Source organism: Anser cygnoides, chromosome 1 (genome assembly GCF_040182565.1).
Source record: "Anser cygnoides isolate HZ-2024a breed goose chromosome 1, Taihu_goose_T2T_genome, whole genome shotgun sequence".
Lineage (NCBI taxonomy): Eukaryota > Metazoa > Chordata > Aves > Anseriformes > Anatidae > Anser > Anser cygnoides.
In genome coordinates this window covers 205392790-205413504 of record NC_089873.1, presented here as the reverse complement: position 1 = coordinate 205413504, position 20715 = coordinate 205392790, and the positions used below count along the sequence as shown (strand labels likewise).

The following is a 20715-nucleotide window of genomic DNA, read 5'->3' as shown; positions in this document are numbered from 1 at the left end:
GCCCTGTGGGTGGTATCTCCAAGGTGAGAAAGAAAAGACTGTGGCTGTTCACCCATTATTGTGGAAGATTTTTAAAATACTTCAGAGTAAAAACTTATTCGGACTAGCTTGTTTAATACTTTAAAAATATTTTAGCAATGAAACTTGATAGTGACCCAACAGAAAAACTGGTAAGAAAAACGAAAAAAGAGGACAAGTGACAGGTTATACATTATTTCAATAAAATCTTTCAGGAAGTAAAAGTGCATATCTACGTGCCAAAGGGACAAGAATAGGTAGCACAGTCGTGGAAATTATAAAGGCTATATGTAATCTAAGAAACAGTTCTCCTGCTAAAATATCTGTATAAATGCAAGCTCAGAGCACCAGCAAATATAAACAAACAAACAAATAAATAAAAGAATTGAGCCACAGAATATTCTTCTACAAACTCAGTCTCTTCATCAGGGACACAACTGGTTTAATATGGACAAACAATTTCCTCTGAAACTTAACAGTAAAATTTAGTACTTAAATTCTACAGTTTATTACAATGAAGGAGATATATTTCTCAATTCTATCTTAGCATCACTAAAAAAAAAAATAAAAATAAAATACAAATTGCCATGGTTTTACCAGCTGGGCAGCTAACCTGCACCACAACGACTCTCCCACTCCCCCTCCTCAAAGGAAAAGGTAGAGAAAATACAATGGAAAGAGCTCAGGGGTTGAGATAAAGACAGGGAGATTACTCAACAATTATCGTCACGGGCAAAACAGACTCAATGCAGAGAGATTAATGTAATTTATTTCCTACTGATTAACAGACTAGCACAGTGAGAACTAAAAGCAAACTAAAAGCACTATCCCCCCCCCCCCTTTCACCTTCTCCCCCCTTAGTGGTGCAGGGGAACAGGGAATGGGGGTTGCGGTCAGTCCCTGATGCTTCATCTCCACCGCTCCTTCACGGTCCCTCTCTGCCCCTGCTCCCCGTGGGGTCCCTCCCACGGGATGCCGTCCTTCCCGAACTGGTCCTACAGGGGCTGCCCACAGGCTGCAGCTCTTCCGGAACTGCTCCCACACGGCTCCGTACCACGGGGTCCATCCCCCAGGAGCAAACTGCTCCAGCACGGGTCCCCCACGGGCGGCAGCTCCCCCCAGGCCCCCTGCTCCTGCGTGGGCTCCTCTCCACGGGCTGCAGCTCCGGCCCGGGGCCTGCTCCTGCGGGGGCTCTCCATGGGCCGCAGCCTCCTCCAGGCCACATCCACCTGCTCCACCGGGGGCTCCTCCACGGGCTGCAGCGCGGAGATCTGCGCCATGTGGGACCCATGGGCTGCATGGAGACGTAGCTGTACAGGAGGTGATTTATGAGAACCTAGACAATGGACAAATATCCACACATCCAGATGAAGTCAAGCATACACGACCCATGTGGCGGAAGTTTGTACGGAGTGCACCATCATCGTATGCCAGCTCATTGGCAATAATGGCCTGAAAAGAGGATGAGGAACCCGCAGTGGATGAAGTGGCTAAACAACTCCAGCAGTACGAAGAAAGTCTCTCCTCTTCCCTACAGGCCTGCGTCTCGGCTGTGGAGAAACTTTCTGAAAGCGTCCATCAACTTGAAAAGAGATTATTTTCCTCCCCACCTGAATGAACCAGTGTCCACCAACTAAAAGAGAATACTTTGGAGAAACTTTCTGAAGAGGTCCACCAGCTTAAAGAGAGTTTGTTTTCCTCCCCATCTGTACAAACCAGTGTCTCAGCTATCAGGGGTAAGCGTTCATCCGTGCAAGGAAGATGATATGGTGGGTACACACCCCATGCCACCCTGTGGTTTTACGTACGTGACCATGGAGAGGACATGAGAAAATGGGCTGGAAAATCTACCACGACCCTAGAGGCATGGGTACGTGAGTTGCAAAAGAAAACAATCGGGAAAAAGGGGTTCTCTGAAAAGTTTGCTGCTCCAACTTCCAGCAGGCAGTCCTTTAAACACAGAAACGAAGATTCTGACCAGGACTAGAGGTCAGGATCAGGACCAGGACTTCAGGGGGACAGCCTGCTCCACCAGGGACCTCTCCACGGGCCGCAGAGGAACTCGCGCTGTGTGCCTGGAGCACCTTCTGCCCTCCTTCTGCACTCACCCTGGGGGCTGCAGGGCTGCTCCTCTCTCAGTTCTCACCCCTCTCTCCCAGCAGATTTTCCCTTCCTTAACTCTGCTCTCCGAGACACCCAACCAGCGTTGTTCATGGCTCAGCTCTGGCCAGCAGCGGGTCTTTTTTGGAGCCTTCTGGAGCTGGCTCTGATCTGATGTGGGGCAGCTGCTGGGCTTTGCTCACAGAGGCCACCCCTGCAGCTCCCCGCTACCAAAACCTTGCCACACAAAGCCAATACACAAATCAACAAACCACATACTATCAAAAATCATTCAAGATTCAAGGTAAGACATTTTCATGATGGACTCTGGCACAGTGTCTCGTTTCCTACTTTTCATTTAATTTGAAAGATTCACTTGCAACCTCAAAATGACCAAAGAAGAGCAAGAGTCAGTAAATTTTAAAATCTGAAAGGCAAACCAAGATTCCTGAATCTCACCATTCTTCTTATTTTATTAAATGTGTCTAAGCTTAAGTGTCAGTGTCTCATGCCACAGTAGTGCTGATTCATGTAGAGAATACTGATCTTCTAATTCTCTCAGATATTCTATTAATTCTAGAAGCAAAAGTATAAAAAGTTTTCAGTGATCAGAAAAAAAAAAAACCAAATTTTTTTTTCTTTGCTTGCTTTTTTTTTTTAATATAACGATAGCTCATTCCTCTTTGATATATTTTTGCATTGTCAAATATAATCATATAAAGGCTTCCAAGCAAAATCCTCACATATTTCTAGAAAGACTTTTTTTTTTTTTTTTTTTAATGCCTTGTTCCTCTTTTTGTTATGGTCAATTGAAGAATGATGATTCTATAGCATACTCAATTTTCCTGTCTGTCTCGCTCATTTTCCTGGAAGAAAACCGCCTAAATGTCTTACATAAGTCTAATAAGATGTATTCTAAGACATTTCATAGGTTGCCCCAGTGAGTTTGGAGAAACTGAATGAGCATCACGGCATGACAGTTATTACTGACTATTAGTGACATCTCCCTATTAGAGAATTAGTATTAGAGAAAGATAACGCCTTGCTTGCCTTTAAATTAGTTTCACAACCTCTCTCTCTTTGGAGACTGTGATTAAAAGGGGACATAAACTGTTGATTTATCATTCCATACACTTGCTCTTTCTTGTACATTTTGGGTTTTAGAACTACCAAAGCTCAAAAGCCTTAAAGTAAAAAGATGGAGGGAGGAAAAAAAACCCTTCAGGGTACAGTTAGCAGTTCCAAGCACAATTACACTCTAAGTTTCAGTATGAGAGAAAATTTAATCAAATTTACAGATGTTTAAGTGTAGTGGGTCAGGCTTGGCAAGTCAGTGACATTTCCAGGGATTTTAGCAGTAACAAGCAAATTTCAGTTTTTATTTGAACTATAACGCATTCTGTCCAACAGAAACAACACCTCCTTGGGCACCCAGCTATGGTGTCAGTTAATTTGGCAGGAAGATCGGGAATAGGAACTGTACAGGCTTGCCTTGATTTTTCTCAGACAAAATGAGATGCATGTTCCCAGCAACACAAGAGAAGCAGTGGGGTTCCAGCAAAAGTGGCCATGAGCAGTGGGAGGCAGTTGAGGAAAGAAACTTCAGCTGGTGGAGAAAGGAGAGAAACAGTGACCCTTGCAAAGCAGCTATCATAGCAAAATGCCAGTTCTTGTTCGCAAAAATGAACTTGCCTTAATGAAGATCAGGTATTGCTGGCTATTTCTGTGCTTCTGTATAGATATAACCTCGGTCATTGCCTGGCTGACCTATTGCCTGTTAATTTTGTATGCTATGGCTGAAATTCAGCCCCTGTTGAATTCATTAAGGGGTTCCTGTTGACTCTAATCAGCTCAATCAGCCCTAGTGAGGGGGCCCAGCATTACTCTGAATGAAATTGGCAGAGTTGCTCTGGATTTCCACATTGTAACTGACAGAATAATTGGCCCTCTTTCTAAAAGATACGTAATATGAGACTCAGTTTTGTCTGTAACAGTTCTCCTTAAAATGTCATATACTTTTTCAGACATTTAGGAACTTACCGGCAAATCATGATCTTTTGATTTAATAGTTAATTTAACATAGAACATTTTTAGAGGGTGGATGGCATTACAACCTTCTTGGTGGTACTTTCATTCTCCTACTGCATTGTGAAAAGGTAGTTAGTCTAGATATACTTTAAATATTTTACAAAAAGAAAAATCTCCTGTATAAGACATTTAAGGGACACTCAAGTAATTCAGATTGTATTTGACCAAATTTGAATAGAAAAAAGTTGGGAATAGAAAGAAGTTGGGAATGTAATGTTAAAATGGATGTTTAAGGATGTCCAGGTAAAGGTATTGCTCTCTGGAACAGTAGTCAGCCTGAAATACTTGTAGAATTACACCTTGTATAACAGTCAACAGAGCTAACTTTTTACCAGGAGCTTTCTCCATCGCTGATGTTTTCGAAGCTATGATATTTGTGACCAATCTGCGTAACAGTGAGCAGCATGTCAAAATATTACATGGCTGAGAGCCATATGACCCTGTCATATGGGCAGCTGTGGGGCATGAGGGCTCCGAGAGAGGTTACAGGGCAGGAGGTGGCAATTGCAGGGTGAGTCTGGGATGGGTGGTCAGAGGGTGCCAGGTCAAACCACTGTTGTCACCTCCTACTACAGAAGAATGTGATCAGTCCTGTATCAGCACAGTTTCATGACTGTGACACAGCCCCACCACATTTTCAAAGCAGAAAGATCAAAAACCCAGCGTACCTTAGACCAAGGTGTGTCCTCAGTTTTACACTGTGCCCACGACAGTCCCTATCTATGAAACTAGAAAAGTCCTAATGTCTACACTTCCATTCCTTCAACAATTTAATTTCAAGAACGTTTCTTTTCACCCTCCTGATGACCAGGGAATGGACCTGGAACACAAATATAACCATACATGTCTGTGTGTCTCTGTAGACCTAGGCACATATATGTCTCCGAAATTTCACGTTCCCGAGAGAATTAATGATCTGCAATTTTTCTTACCTTCAACTTCTAGTAATGTTCTTGCTTCTTCAAGTCTTTCTTCATCCCACATAATGCTATTTTCATAGGATGCTGTGATGACTAGACAGATAAAAAAAATCAAACAATCTAGGCAAGCCATCGTTATCTTTTCAGACTTGACATATACTTCTTATTAAAACAATCCAAATACTATGGCAGTCCATTCTTTCTAGGAAGTCTGATAGGGATATAAATAATTCCAGTGTTAGCAATCACACTAGTTAGCAGTCTTTATAGCACTTTAAAGCATTTCTAGACAGGAAATTAGTTGCTTTTTCTTCACGTACGGCTAGGATAACATTCAATCTCTTTACTGAAATTTTCATATCTTCTTCTTGAGTTACTGTTACCATTTTTCCCCATGTGACTTTCTTTCTTTGTTCTTAACAACAGTGCAATCAAGTCAGAACTAGTTTTCATTCTATTTGATAACCTCTAGTTTTCTCTGTTGAAAAAGAAAATGGCGATATCTGTGTAACAACTGAAAAAAAAAAGATTGTAACTCTTTGCTATAAGCTGCAGAATAATTTCTGTAAAATACCACACATCCCTATGGATTGAACATCAATGTGATGGAGGCTACAGTTATTCTTTCCTATCTCAGAATGTTTACAATAGCGTTATTTTCATAGTTAAATCACTATGTTCTATAAAAATCTCCTTTTTCAAGGTCAAGTAATAAATGGTAAACGGTGGCATTTGAAACCCTTTTACTGCACAGTATTCATTTTTAAAAATCTAAAATTTCTAAAATAAATGTCACTAATGTACAACTTTTGTAAAAGCACTTTAGCTTTTATGACTTTTCATAGTAGATAAGAAATAGGGGCAGAATCATGTATTTCGTGACAATCAGACCTGTCCTTTCACCCTTTCAGACTGACAGTAGTGAAAGAATTGAACAAGTGATCCTGTCACTTCATGTCCAGTTAGAGCATTGATTGCAATAAGCCTTAGCAGCACTCAAATACTCAAATACAGCTGGAAAGCTGAGATGTTGCAAAGGCAAATCAACAGCAGTGTTTGCATTTGTTAAGTTAATACTCATGATTCTTAAGAGTGACTACCCTCAACAAAACTGACTCATATAGGATAAAGTTAGTACAACTGAAATCAGGATCTAAATCAGGGACTCTGGGCATCCGATGGTGCCAGTATCATTAGGAACTAACAGCCTGTCACCACCCCTGTTAACAGTTTGGCACTGTTAAGATATACCACTACTATGCTTCTATAAAATTCATGATTTGTACAAATAGAGTGCGAAGCAATACCCTGAATTTTAAAGAGTAAATTGCTACAAAGGATTTTTGAAGATCCGTTTGTGTAAGGATTATATATTGCATACTCCAAAGAGCACAAATAAAGGGATATCCACTGTACTTGATTTAAATATTTCTGAGTCAACAAAGTTCTATATTTTGGCTCTAAATGTATGTTTTGGCATATAATCCATTAAGAATGGAGAAGCTTGAGCTAATTTTATCTGTACAGTAAGTGCATTTTTAACACGTACATTATCTATCAAAGCTTCATCTTAATTTGTTTTCTGATAATCTTTGGGAGATAATTTTTTTTTATTATTTTTTTTTTTTCACCAGGGGATGCCTGGTTTACTTGGTCGTTAAGGCCATTTACCTGAGGCTTTTCTAATACAGCTTATTACTTTAGAAGTGTCCTGATGCTTACATATTAGATTTTAGACTCTTCTCTGGGATCTGCAAAACCTTGCTCTCATCCTTAACGTTGTCTGCATACATGTTTATTTTATGATTAGTTTAAATATGATTCTGGGAAGCAGTACCTATTTCCAAAAGGAAATTTTAAATGTGTTTGCATTTACATTGTCCTTCAACTTTGACTGTTTTTTTCTTTTATTTTTTTCCTTAGTTTGTTACTGTAATTTAAGAGGTGATAGATCTACAATATTGCACTTACATAGTGGGGACATGCCGTTCAGAACAGTAGAGCTACAAAAAGCCTAATTTAAATAGTTAAAACCTAACTGTGATTATTAAAACATAAGTAATCTGTAAGTTACTACTGAGCTTCTGCACTGAAATAAAATTCTTCATTGCAGACTGCTACCCTAAATTTTTCTTTATAAAGAGAAAATTACTCACAGTGCTACAGGTGAATCTTTGACTGTGTTTTGTGCAGTACATTCAGCTTTGAAGTTCAAATCCTGACATAAGCAATAAGAAAAAACAAAGAACCACTTATGAAATCGGGTATTGTAAAAAAAAAATTAGCAATATGTGATTCTAGCAGCTAGTTTGGACTTTATTTATTTTTTTTTATTGTTCTGTCAGAGTCTGTGAATCTGTAGATTGGAATGCAGTCCCAGTGACTCCTATTCTCATTATGTTTTATGCATTAGTCTTATCAGTCGCTGTTTATGCACTTGATTTAAAATTTAATCTGCTATGGAATAACCATTCAGACTTCTCACTGCGCTTTACAGATTGGTAAGTAAAGTGCATTTAGAAACAAATTTTATGTTTTGTATTCTATCCCTTACAATTCGTACTGTATAAACTTTATGCTCACATCAAATTTCCACAGTAGCTGACTTGCCTTGTATAACCCTGAAAGAAACACAGTACTGGATGTGTACTTTAGTATAGTAAAATATGGTTTTCTCCGGTTCAGACTTTACAAAAAAGCAACACGTAAAAAGGTTTTATTTGCTTAGATACGTAAAACTTTTGCCCTGTGGCAATCTTTTATCCTGTGTGAGTAAAATGTTTTAGAATATTTTATTCACTTTGTAGACTAGACTATGCATCCTGACTTCTTAACAGAAAGGAATGTAGATACCTTCCACTGCAATTTATGTATTTTAATGTCTGTAATTTACGATGTGCTTGATTTGTTTTGTTGGTTTTTAAAATCAATCACCAGGTTTTCTATTTTAGGCCTTTAATTGGAATGGTTTTAAAAATAGCTTGCAGTGCATGCGTGCTTGCTTACTTGAAAGGCAGAATTTCTTAGCAGTTCCCTGCCATGGTGGAGACAGAGGACTCAAGGACCCCAGGGCAGGATGCTGCCTTTGGGAGGTGCACACCCACTCTTAGACCTGTTTCTCCATGAAGCAGATAATAGAGGGCTCAGGACAGGCCTGAGCTGGTGAATGAGTGGAAAAGTGTTTTGAAAGCAGATTCCAAAAGGCATTGCTTTCTTCACTGTTTCAGATTCAAATATAGCATCAAGATATGATTAGAATAGGCTTTTCATGATGTATTACTTTCCCTGCTAGTCTCTTGTTCTCTGTCTTTGACTCCTCTCACATAACATGCCTATTTTGCTCATGATTTTGGGTGAACATGCTGTAACCATTAGTGATAATCCCTGGAAAACATTTTTTAATTTATGGGTTTTTTGTTTGTTTGTTTTTTCATTGCAAGATTGTTGATCATTGATGATCATTGTATTACACTTGAAGTATAACACATTTATTATTTCTCTTACAAATCTGTACATACACTTACAGCTTCCATTACTGCTAACTTAATTTGGAAAGAATTAGAGGGTGATTGGCAGAGCTCAAAAGAACGTGAATGTCTGTTGAGAAGCGACTGTAGACAAATGGAAATTGTTTACCAGCTCTCTGCTGAGAGGAGTTTTATTAGCAAGAAATAAAAGCACCAGCTAAGGCAGATGGGCATTTAATTTCATTTTACTGCCAAGGAATTGTGGCTCATAGGTACATAATTTCACACAGATCTGAACAGAACCCAAACAACAAGCTAAAAGAACTTGTTTAACCTTGGGTAACTTTGGATCTTCTAACCTTTTTGTTACCTCTTTATCTTCTATGGAAAGAGTGTGTGGCTAGTTTCTTCTTATACAACTTGGCTAAGGCCTTTTTGTGGCTCTCCCTGCTTATATTATGTGAGGATCTGTTTACTGGTTTCAGCTTACTAGAGAAGTGAAACCAAGGAGTCTACCAGAGACATGAGTAAGGCTGTAACTAGTCAGCCATTGAGTACAGTCATGTCGCATTTGGAGAAAAAGTGAGATAGATGGGAGCTGGCAGCCCCAGATAACCTTGAAAAGCTTCACATTTAGTAGATGAACAGCCTGGTTAAACTCATCAACTTACTAATCATTTCATCTATCAAAAATTGTTTTGCTATAAACCTGCTCACTTTCAAAGTTTAGTTGGCAATTTATCCTCATAACTCGTCATTTATTATTTATACTGACCATAGTGCCTGTATGTTCTGAATTATGGCATATTCCATGTTAGATGCAAGCCTAGAGATCTGCATCCAGTCCTTGCTACTGCTGTTGTCTAGAACACAAACCTGACCCAGGCACCACAGCTCAGTGCTACAGCTTTTCTTTTACTCTACCCACTCTAATATTAACTCTGTGGATAACAAATATGCTGTTGTTATATCTCCAGGTCCAGAGTATCCCACACTAGTGCACATGGATTGTCCTTGAACGCATGCCAAAAAGCTTCACAGTACTCTATGAGCACTTGTGTAACACCTCTCCTTTAAAGAGAGTCAGCGCATGTCTGAGTCTACAGAGCCAAGGGGGTGTGATATGAAACTCCTACTGTCTGCTTCTCGGAAATGGGTTGGAAAACAGGAGGGTGTCGAGGTGGTGGTACCTCCAAGGTACCAATGGGTCATCCAGAGTGTTTTGTCCCTGTCATTCCAAGTAGTCCGTAAATCACACGCTTCATTGCACCCCAAGGTCAACAGGAATGGCGTCCAGCACAACACTTCAACACTTCAGTGCTCTTACATGGGAGTGGAGAGATATTATAGGTACAGATGAGTGTTAAGTGTGGTAATGTTATAATGTCATGCTTTCATCTATTAAGAAATTCCAGTATTGAAAATGTCTGGCAAAATTTTATGCTGATAATCCTTCTGTAGCTCGTATTACAGTCCTGCACTGCTATTACCACCATGTGGTAATAACCCTTTGGCAATGCATGGTTATTACTCACACGTGTAATAACACATTGTTGTAATAACACATTGAGTTGTGTCCCTGCAGTTGCTGAGAAGATAGAAATAGCTATGTTTTGTGCTACCATGATGACTCTTTAGCACTAAATCGGCAAGAATTTGTCACAATAATTATGTTAGGAAACTTGTGTGTCTAATTCACTCAAGTTCCTTTGAACAGTCTAGCCTTGGTTCTGCACAAGTGCTGAAGACCTCATCGCCATACAGTAATTGTGATGATAAAACTCTGTAAATAAAAATACTATTTTCAATCTCTTGAGAAATATCTGTACATAAAATTTGCATGATTCGGAATTGAAAACATTTTTAAATATAGACTTCTAGTATTAAAAATGCATATGTATATATATATTAAACTATTATAGACCAAAAGAATATCCTAAGCTACAGAATCAATTGGTCTTTTGAATATTATCACTTATACATCTTAACTAATCACTTTTTATGTGAGTTCTCAAAATAAAGAAGTGTACATCATTGATACAGAAGTTTAAAAGCAATCGAAGTGTAAAGACAATAAACTTTAAAAAAAAATAATCTGTTCCATTTTTATGAGCTAGGGTACACAGAAATGATCAATTTTTTAACATTGACTCCCTTGAAAAATCACAATATTTAGTCTGTAAAGAGATCAAATGTGTGTAGCAAATACCGAGACTAGGACTAAAAAAACAAAACAAAACAAAACAAAAAAAAAGGAACTGAGTCTAGCATACACTTCTGAAACAAAAATTTGTTTCATGTTATTTACTGTGGTAACACTTCAATGCAGATTAATAACATCAAATTATTACATATTTTCATAACTTGGAAATAAGAATTTTGGATCAATGTTACAGTCACAGCCATTTTAAAGTTTGCATTGAATTGGATTCTATCATAAATTAATAAAAGCTATCTATGTTTGAATTTATGGTCATCTCTCAGGAAAGAAATAAATGAAGAACAATCATAGAATCATAGAACAGTTTGGGTTAGGAGGGACCTTAAAGCCTATCCAGTTCCATCCCCCCTGCCATGGGCAGGGACACCTCCCACCAGACCAAGTTGCTCAAAGCCCCATCCAGCCTGGCCTTGAACACCTCCAGGGATGGGACATCCACAGCTTCTCTGGGCAGCCTGTGCCAGGGCCTCACCACCTCTGAGTGAAGAATTTCCTCCTAACATCTAATCTAAATCTATTCTCTTTTAGTTTAAAAACATTCCCCCTTGTCCTGTCATTAACTGCCTAAGTAAAAAGTTTACTCCATCTTTTTTATAAGTCCCCTTTAAGTACTGAAAGGATTCAATGTGATAACCCTGAAATCTTCTCTTCTCCAAGCCGAACAACCCCAACTCCCTCAGCCTGTCTTCATAGGAGAGGTGCTCCAGTCCCTTTATCATCCTCGTGGCCCTCCTCTGGACTCGCTCTAATACTTCAATATCCGTCTTGTGCTGCGGCCCCAGAGCTGAATGCAGGGCTCTGGTAGGGTCTCATGAAAGCAGAGCAAAGTGGGACAATCCCCTCCCTCGCTCTGCTGGCCATGCTGCTTTTGATGCAGTCCAGGGTATGGCTGGGTTTCTGGGCTGCAGGCACACATTGCTAGCTCATGTCAAGCTTCTCGTCCACCAGCAACCCCAGGTCCTTCTCCTTGGGGCTTTTCTCAATCCATTCTCTGCACAGCCTGGATTTGTGCTTAGGATTGCCCAAGGTGCAGGACCTTGCACTTGGACAATTAAAGTAAAAATGCCTTCGATCACCATGGTATATAATATGAATGGAGGTGAAAGCACTAAGTAAAACACAATTTACTTGTAGACTTTTTTTCAAAGATAACTTTTTGATGAAAATAAAATCAAATCATCATTTGACTTTTTTATAGCTACCAATTTTTATATGCTCTTCTACTCCTGACACAATGGTAATGATGTAGGAAGGTTTCCAATCCTAGTCCAATTATGTCACCCATAAATTATTCTCTTTTACAACCTCTTTAGTCTTCTGAAGTCCATAGAAAATGGTATTCATCTACTCTTGTTACACTTGAATTTCATGAGTCAGTGCTTCAACAGATCAAGTGTGCGTGGTGAACCAGAACAAAAGTAGTGGCTTCAAGTTATAACTTTCAAGGTCACGAAAATATAACATGAAAAACATTTTTAAATTTTCAGTCACTGAATAAGTAAGAAATCTATAGTCATTGTTGTTATTACTTCTATTTCCTCCTTCAGACATAAATGTTAATTTTAGATCCCCAAACCCTTGAAAATGAATGAAATAAAACCCAGTTACCTTGAGAACAGAGTCAGTTTCTGCACTTAATACCACACCTAAAATTAGTGGAAAGTTTAGGGTGTTTAATGAAAGAACAGTGTATAGATCATTCTGTAACTAGCAGAAAATTCTTATGTGTTGTGGAGTCCTAACAAATAATAATAATAATGAAGCAACATGCAGTAAAAGTATTTAATACATAAAACATTTTTTTATTTTCTTGTAGACTCATCTTTGTGTTTATATAATACCAAAGTCATAACTATTTTAGAAATTATGAATAAATGTCTACAAATAGCACTTTGTATTTGATAAAAAGAAGATTAAGGACAAATGCCAATGCAAAAAGCCTTCCACTTTAAGGAAATGCTTATGGACTGGGATCACTGAATAAGCCAATGTTAATAAAACATATTTAACTTTTTAAAAAATTAAGCATTTTACAAATATTAGCAAAAATGATAAAAATATTAACATGTTTTACAGAAAACTTAAATATTATAACATTGACTACATGGTTCTGCTGAAGAAAACATTTAAACAATTTAGGTAAACTTCTACACTTCAATTACATATAAAATTTAACAAAACTTTCAAATATTCCCTATATTAAAAAAAAAAAAAAGTTATACTAGCTCTAGACTTAAACATGAGAAATGACTCATATTTCATTAGTCCCACATCCATTTACAGCCTTTAATTGTTACAATCCACACAACAGATACAACTCTTGCAATCTATTTATGGTGGAAGAATATATACCTGCCACTGTTAGATTTTTTTCTTTATTCATGACCAATTCCTTCTACTTTTAGAAACAATTTTAGGGAAAAGTTAGAAATATTGTACTTTTTATTGTATTACATTGTACTCATATCACATTGCATTCAGGACCCCAAATGCATAAGGTCAGTTTGTAACATAGACTATAAAAAAGGGAATAACAAGGAAAAATCAAGGTGGAGGTTAAAGAAGAGCATGTATTCGTATTTACTTTGTTGTTGTTGTTGCTGAAGCACATCAGCATTATTTTGAACTAGGAGAACCTTAATTTATGATTAAATTATGATTAAATCAAGCCCCCTAGTTGGGGGATGGAGACCTGGCGATGCAGGTGTCTGCAGGAGGAAGAGGCTGGAAGATGTTATTTTGTCGTTGGCCGTGCTCAGAGGTCAGCACCATCTGTCCAGGCCTCTCCCATTTCTCCCAATCTGCTGCAGCAATTGGGCTGCCGGGCAGCTCCAGCCTTGGTGGCTCATAGGTAGATGAGGACAACTTCAGGGCAGTAAACCTCTGAGCTTTGGGATACCTAAACAACCTAACTTTTAATAACATCTTTCTGTGCAAGCTTGTTTAACGTTTCACTCATGACAAGCTTTGTGGGTGCAGTCAGCCCTACAGTAATGAGCACAACAGAATTGTGACTAACAGGTATTATCCTGCTGCTGCACACAGTAAGGCTAACACTGCTTTCCTCAATCTTTCCAAGCTCATTAGAGCCAACAGTTATTTATTAACAAGTGATGTAGGCTGTTGTTATGGGCTGACAGGTGGGTATAAGGGCGGTAAACAACAGATCACCCAATTTCAGCAATCAGTGGAAACCTTGGGAGCGACACTGTAAGCAATTCTCCACAGTGCCTCTTATACTACTTGTTAAGAACTGCAAAATCTGAGACTACTTCAGTATGTGACAATAACTTCAGGAGGTTGAGACATCCCTGTGAGTTATTTATTATAACCAGCATTATAACAGGTTTGTGGGTCATTACCTGTTCAGGGACTCCACTGTGCTAGTGTAAACATTCACAGGGAAAAGTGATCGAATTCTGAAAGTTATAGTTGCAAGACACAAAGCCCATGGCTATACAGCCGGTTTAAACAAACAAACAAACAAACAAAAAACTTAAAACACAAGAATGTCCCTCTGCAAGGTGTGACAACTGACACAGCCTTTGCTAACCTGACCCAACTGCAATCTGGTGGATGATTTCATCCAACTGATGATTATTTTTCATCTTGAATTGCAATCAGGTCTTGCAGGGGAAGTTCCTAAAACTCATGGAGATATGAGATCCCTACAGTGTTTGTAAACTGCTGCTTAGAGATTTGAGTTTTTCAGACTTCTGTGGCAAACCAGATCCCCAGAGATACTGTACCTGCTCACCTGGGCTGAAACAGATAATTAGAAAAGTGGTAGGAAAAATACATTTAACATAATATTGTGTTCATCTTTAAAACTGTTCTTTTTCCACGTAATAGATTTAGTAGGGGTCTTTGCCTGGTAAACTGAAAGTATTGAAGGTATGCATATTAATATATGCAGGAAAATAATAACTTCAGATAAATTTAAGTACATACAAAATAGAACAGATTAAAACAGATAAATTTAAGGACATTAAAAAACAAACAAACAAAAAAAACTTTCACTGGTAAGAAGGTAGAGTGCAAGATCTGTGAGGTCTTCCTCAGGGGTCATTTCCAGTTGACGTTCCATATAAGTTAGAAAAATGCAAGACATCACAATGTAGGGGTGAAATTCCTCCTTTAATTGTTGTCTCTTGTAAACTGGTGTTAGACTCATGTATTGTGTTTAATTTCCAATAAATTATCTGTGAAAACACTGCCTACCTAACAGAAACAAATTGGCATTACAGAAAAACTGAGTGAAGAAACACTGTATAAATTAGTGTTTGTGACGTACCTGTTACCGTGATGTCAGCATGTATTTCAAATATTCTGATAGATTTTTGCCTTCTAAACTTTTCCAATGAAGGAGAGACCTGAAGCTATCAGGAGAACTTCTCCCATCCTCAGGAAGGGAAAAAATACCAAATCACCTACAAGTATACAAGTCCAAGGCTGGCTACATAGAATATGAAATTTGAATCGTTGACATTCAAATTCGTGAACCAAAATTTGCCCAGTACACCCACTGGTTCATGACAACTGTGCACACATATCTATGCTGATAAAGGGACTCTCATGTGAATTACTCATTAAAGTAATAACACAATGTCTCCAAAAATGTTTGCAGAGTTTCTTAAGCCCCCAAATTAAGGCAACATATGCCTAAATACAATAGACTTCTGTAACAGGACTTGGCCACTACAAAGGAAGGAATTGTCACTGACCTGGGATCTCTTTTGTGTAATTAATATGTTTGTGGAAAAATACATAGCTTTGGAAAATTCCTGACAATTTTTCTCCTTGTCCATAAGAAGTGCAGGGTGTTACAAAAATGCATTGCTGAGGCTACCAACTTGATATGACAACAGCAAACACCATCATAATTATCTTTGCAGCACAATGCATTCTGATTACCTATGTACAGCAGTAATATAAAATAACAGAGCTGTTAGCGTGCTATCACTGAGTCACAGAACTCATGTGAATAATTAATCTAGGATGAAGTAGTAAAGGGTGCTCTTTTAATTAAAAGCAGATGTAGAAAATTATCGGAGAGCAAGTCAAAAGATGAAATAAATATATTGGTGATTCCTTCTTTCATCTAACTTTTGAGTATATACGTAAGTATGGCTTTCGTCTTTTCCTTAGGGCCTACTGATATGTGTTCATGTGTTCTTGTGTTTCTCTTTCAAAAGAAAATCATGCATGTGTCTTCTTCTGTTTGCTGGACTATTTATCTTTATTATGAAAGCACTACAGATAGACAATGTTTAAAAGATCCCCTTATTTTATAGGAATTACAGAATCACAGAATCACAGAATCGTCTAGGTTGGAAGAGACCTCCAAGATCATCTAGTCCAACCTCTATCCTAACACTAACAAGTCCTCCACTAAACCATATCACTAAGGGCTACATCTAAACGTCTTTTAAAGACCTCCAGGGATGGCGACTCAACCATTTCCCTGGGCAGCCCATTCCAATGCCTAACAACCCTTTCAGGAAAGAAGTTCTTCCTAATATCCAACCTAAACCTCCCCTGGTGCAACTTTAGCCCATTCCCCCTCGTCCTGTCACCAGGCACGTGGGAGAACAGACCAACCCCTACCTCTCTACAGCCTCCTTTAAGGTACCTATAGAGAGCGATGAGGTCTCCCCTGAGCCTCCTCTTCTCCAGGCTAAATAACCCCAGCTCCCTCAGCCGCTCCTTGTAAGACTTGTTCTCCAGACCCCACACCAGCTTCGTTGCCCTTCTCTGGACTCTCTCGAGCATCTCCATGTCCTTCAAGTAGCGAGGGGCCCAAAACTGAACACAGTACTCGAGGTGCGGCCTCACCAGAGCCGAGTACAGTGGGACAATCACCTCCCTAGACCTGCTGGCCACACTGCTTCTTATACAAGCCAGGATGCTGTTGGCCTTCTTGGCCACCTGAGTGATGACAATTAGTAGAATTGTCATCAGTCTCCCTCATTCAAGAAAGCCACTGGAAAAAATGATTTTCTTCTTTTGATTGACTAATCTATTGTGCTAGAAATGCACTGTTTTTTTGTCCATTGTTTCTTTTCTTATAAGGTTAAGCTGTTTTCTCATTGTACCAGATCCAAATCAATAAACACTTTGGAGATAAGAGCCACGTTGTTGAGACGCTAGTCTGTAAGGAGCACTGCTGAATAAATGTGACATTTTCCCAAAGCTTTCATTATCTGAATCCAGGTGTATCCCGGTACTGGTGTTACACAACATTTCTGAAGACTAATGTTTGTAAGCCACTGCTGACTGCATTTCTCAAATATCATTTAAGAGGCAAAAATGTACTGTATGTACCTCTGCCCTCCATTTCAGCACTGTAAGACAATCAGTCCAGTAGCATTATTTGTTCTACATTTACAATTGAAGGGCCCAATATTTCAAATAGGATGTGAAAACCAGATGAAAGCCCAAAGAAATGAAAGTCCTTCTTTTGACTTGGATAGATTTTAGGTCATTTCAGAAGTGCTTGATATTCTTTAGATTTGAAAGATGTATGCATGTCCAGCAGTACATCATTAAAAAAATTAGGCCCCAGATTTAGTAATGATCATAGGCTAAGTTAAAATGATCAGATTTGCAATAGTTTAGAAAAGGTAGTGTATTAAGAATGAGCAGACTTTTCTTGCAAATGACAATGAAAATGTAAGTATATGTTTCTAAATATTATATCAATGGTGAAGAGCAAAAGATTCGTTATTCAAATACAGTGTCTTAGATCTTTTTCTTTTTAAGTGTAATTTCATTGAGATGAGAGCATTTCATAAGAACATACCCATTTTAATTACCTTTTCCCTCGGGAGATGATCACATTATTTTTTAATTTTAATTTCTTATTGTGATTTACTTAGTTCTAATAACATTTTTTATGTATTAACATATTTTCTATCTAACACTTTGTATTCTATTATTTCAATATTGTAAAACATGCTTCCGGATAATTTTGTTCAAACTTCATTCCATGGAAAACTTTTGATTTCCTTCTTTCCTTCTATTCTGAACCGGAGAGCACTTTGTATAGAATTTTAACTCCAAGCAATGAGAATCATTTCTTAAAGCAAGTAAATTAAAATAACTTGCTATAAAAAATGAGATGTAGGGAGAAAAGACCTAACTTCTTCCTCTAAACATTTTAAATTCATATTTGAGGCAAGCCTCATAATAATAATAATTATCAGGACAATATTTTTTTCTTATTTGTGAAGACTGATATAGCGAGATTGTAGGCAGTTGTGAAAAGTTTTGATTGCTGCTTTTAGAAAACTGTCCTTTGTTGTACCTCTGTTTCAGTCTTGCAGGTGAACATGGCCATTTAGTTTACCATAAGTTCATTTGTCCTTACAAAATAGGCTAATATAACTGGCAACTAAAATGAAGTTCTTTTAGATGGGTTAGTGAAAATGCTATGTAAGAACTTTTACAAGTATGAGGTTTTGTTTGCTTGTTTGTTTTGTTTTACTATTTTGCTAATTAATTAATTAATTCAGGTTTCCTTACTAGTAACCTGAGTCCCTTAGCCATCTCTTCAATAACAACACCAAAGTTCATAGGAGCATACAGAGCTGGATTCACACTGGCGTAACTGCTAGTCCCAGTCTGAACCATCAGAGTTGCAATAGTTCAGCCCAAGTCACAGGGATTTCACTGAAATCACAGTCATCTACTAGTGTCCTGATATTGCCTTTCTAAGGCTTTGTGATGCTCCAGCAGAATAATGCTCCACATTATTACTGATAATCTGGGAAAGAAGATATCAGGGTATGCTGAGGTTCTTCAAATGGCAGTGAGAAGATGTTAATAGATTGGATAGATTATCCAATGCAGGTATTTGGAGGTGCTGTCCAGGATGGCTTTTACTTCAGGGAAGCTGGTTAGCAGTTTGATGTTTTCAGTATCTTGCAGAATTGGCTGTGAGAAATGAAAATTTGGAGTGTGCTCTTTGCTTTGCAGGAAATGTGTTAGGAAGCCTTTGCAGAAAATAAAGCTTCCATCCGTATTTATTGTGTATTTGGGCTCATTCTTATTTGCAATAAGCCTGTTATACCCAGCTTTTGCATCATAGAGGGTTGCTAAGTTGGATGAAAATTACGTATTTGCCCCCAGTAAAAAATCTCCACACAGCTATTGTGCTGTATACTAGTCCCTGTGTAAATGAGAATCAGTTTTGAGTTAATGGAAATTTTGCAATCATTATCTTTTATTTTTCATTCTTTCTTTTAACATACATTTAATAAGTTAAGAATGTAAGTTTCACCTGCTGAGAATTGATTTCAAGCCAATAACATTCAGAAAATAAATTAGCTTTTTGAAAAATCAAGTGAAACCTGGCTCAAATAATCCTTCCTTACATAACGCATTTACATGCAGTCAAAACACATTGTTTTCAGAACATTAGTAATTGCTTCCAAAATTATTAGCTGATTGTAATCCTACAGGAGGCAGCAAATAGTTGGTTGTTTTTATACTGTTTTTAAAGAGCAATCTTGGGAATTAGATGTAGAGCTTAGGGATATGGTTTAGTGGAGTACTTAGTGTTAGGTCGGAGGTTGGACTCGATGATCTTGAGGTCTCTTCCAACCTAGAGAAATCTGTGAATCTGTGAATCTGTGAATGACCAGCAACACAATTTTCCATCATTAGCACTGTGGCTGCCTTGTGGAAAACCTCTGCTGTCCACCTACACATATCTAAGCTTCCTACTAACATCCCAGTGGCATTCTCAAGTGCTAAATTCATGCTTTTAGGAGGCAGTGGACATTTTCAGACCTTTGAAACAACTGGTAGATGTTTTTTGGTCACCTTGTGCTTACAGGGGAGTGCAGCAAGATAGCAAAAACTCATGGCAAGAACATCCCACGAAGGACAAAAGCAGCTGCTTGCAATGCTCAAGGAGGTGCCTGCCTGCACGCATTGCCTCCAAGGAAACATCCCTCCTCTCCATAGTTAGCACCCTCCCCATTTCTCTGTTTTTACCAACTCCACAGGTCTACATTTTAAAATGTAACAGGCTACAAGGTCTGTATGTATGGTACAAGGGTATTTTTATGGCCCCTCTGCACATGGGTTTCTTTTGAATTAAGGGAAGCGATGTACAAACAGTTGTGCTGCTGATTTCTTAAATCCCTCTTTTACCTCACAATTTTTAATAAAGAATCTATGCTTTCTGTTGTCTCTAGCACAGTCTTATTTATTGCCAAGAAAAATATTTCATTGTAGAGTTGACTTATCTCTTTAGGCTTTAAATACAGTTTCTTGGAATCCTTTTTTACTATTTTATTTTAAGTAAACTGCAGCCCACCCATGTTCTCTTTACTAATAATGTCCCTGTTCTCATTCTAAATTGCAGCATAGTGCAGGTGATTATATCCCCAGTAAGAGTCCTGTCAAACTCAAATGTAAATAGACCTTGAAGAAAAGGAAATGCATTGACCAGAACTTAAGATGTCAGCTTCACTTTGTGTGCAGATGGTGATGGATTTTTTTTTTAATATCACCTTCCTAGTTCTCTGTTTGATAAACTACAAAGATGTGTAGGGTTTAGACTCTGTTTTGCATACAAAGATGCTATTCTGATGTATTCACTGGTGTACACAGGCCTGCCATTAACATTTCAAGAATTCTTCAGCATAGTACCTTTGATTTCTTTTATTGTTTTCTTTCACCTCCTTTAGAAAGACTGTGACTATGTTCATGTGTTATTTGCGGCAACTTGGGTCTGAATCACATGTGTGGCCTTAGGGTTTTGACTACTAGATGCCCTGTTTCTCTCCTCCCATGAGCCTAAGTGGAGAATGGTCTGCGAAAGAGCATGCTTTGGAGACTTGGTTTCAAATCCATTGATTTTCTGGATAATAACAATTGCAGTAACATGAGG

At 38.3% G+C, this 20715-nt stretch overlaps 1 protein-coding gene across 26 annotated transcripts in view; it reads left to right on the top strand.

The window, feature by feature from the left end:
* The window catches only part of DLG2 (discs large MAGUK scaffold protein 2), a 1043894-nt gene that overhangs the window by 439320 nt on the left and 583859 nt on the right, over positions 1-20715 (top strand). The gene's annotated exons all lie outside the window — the stretch shown is intronic.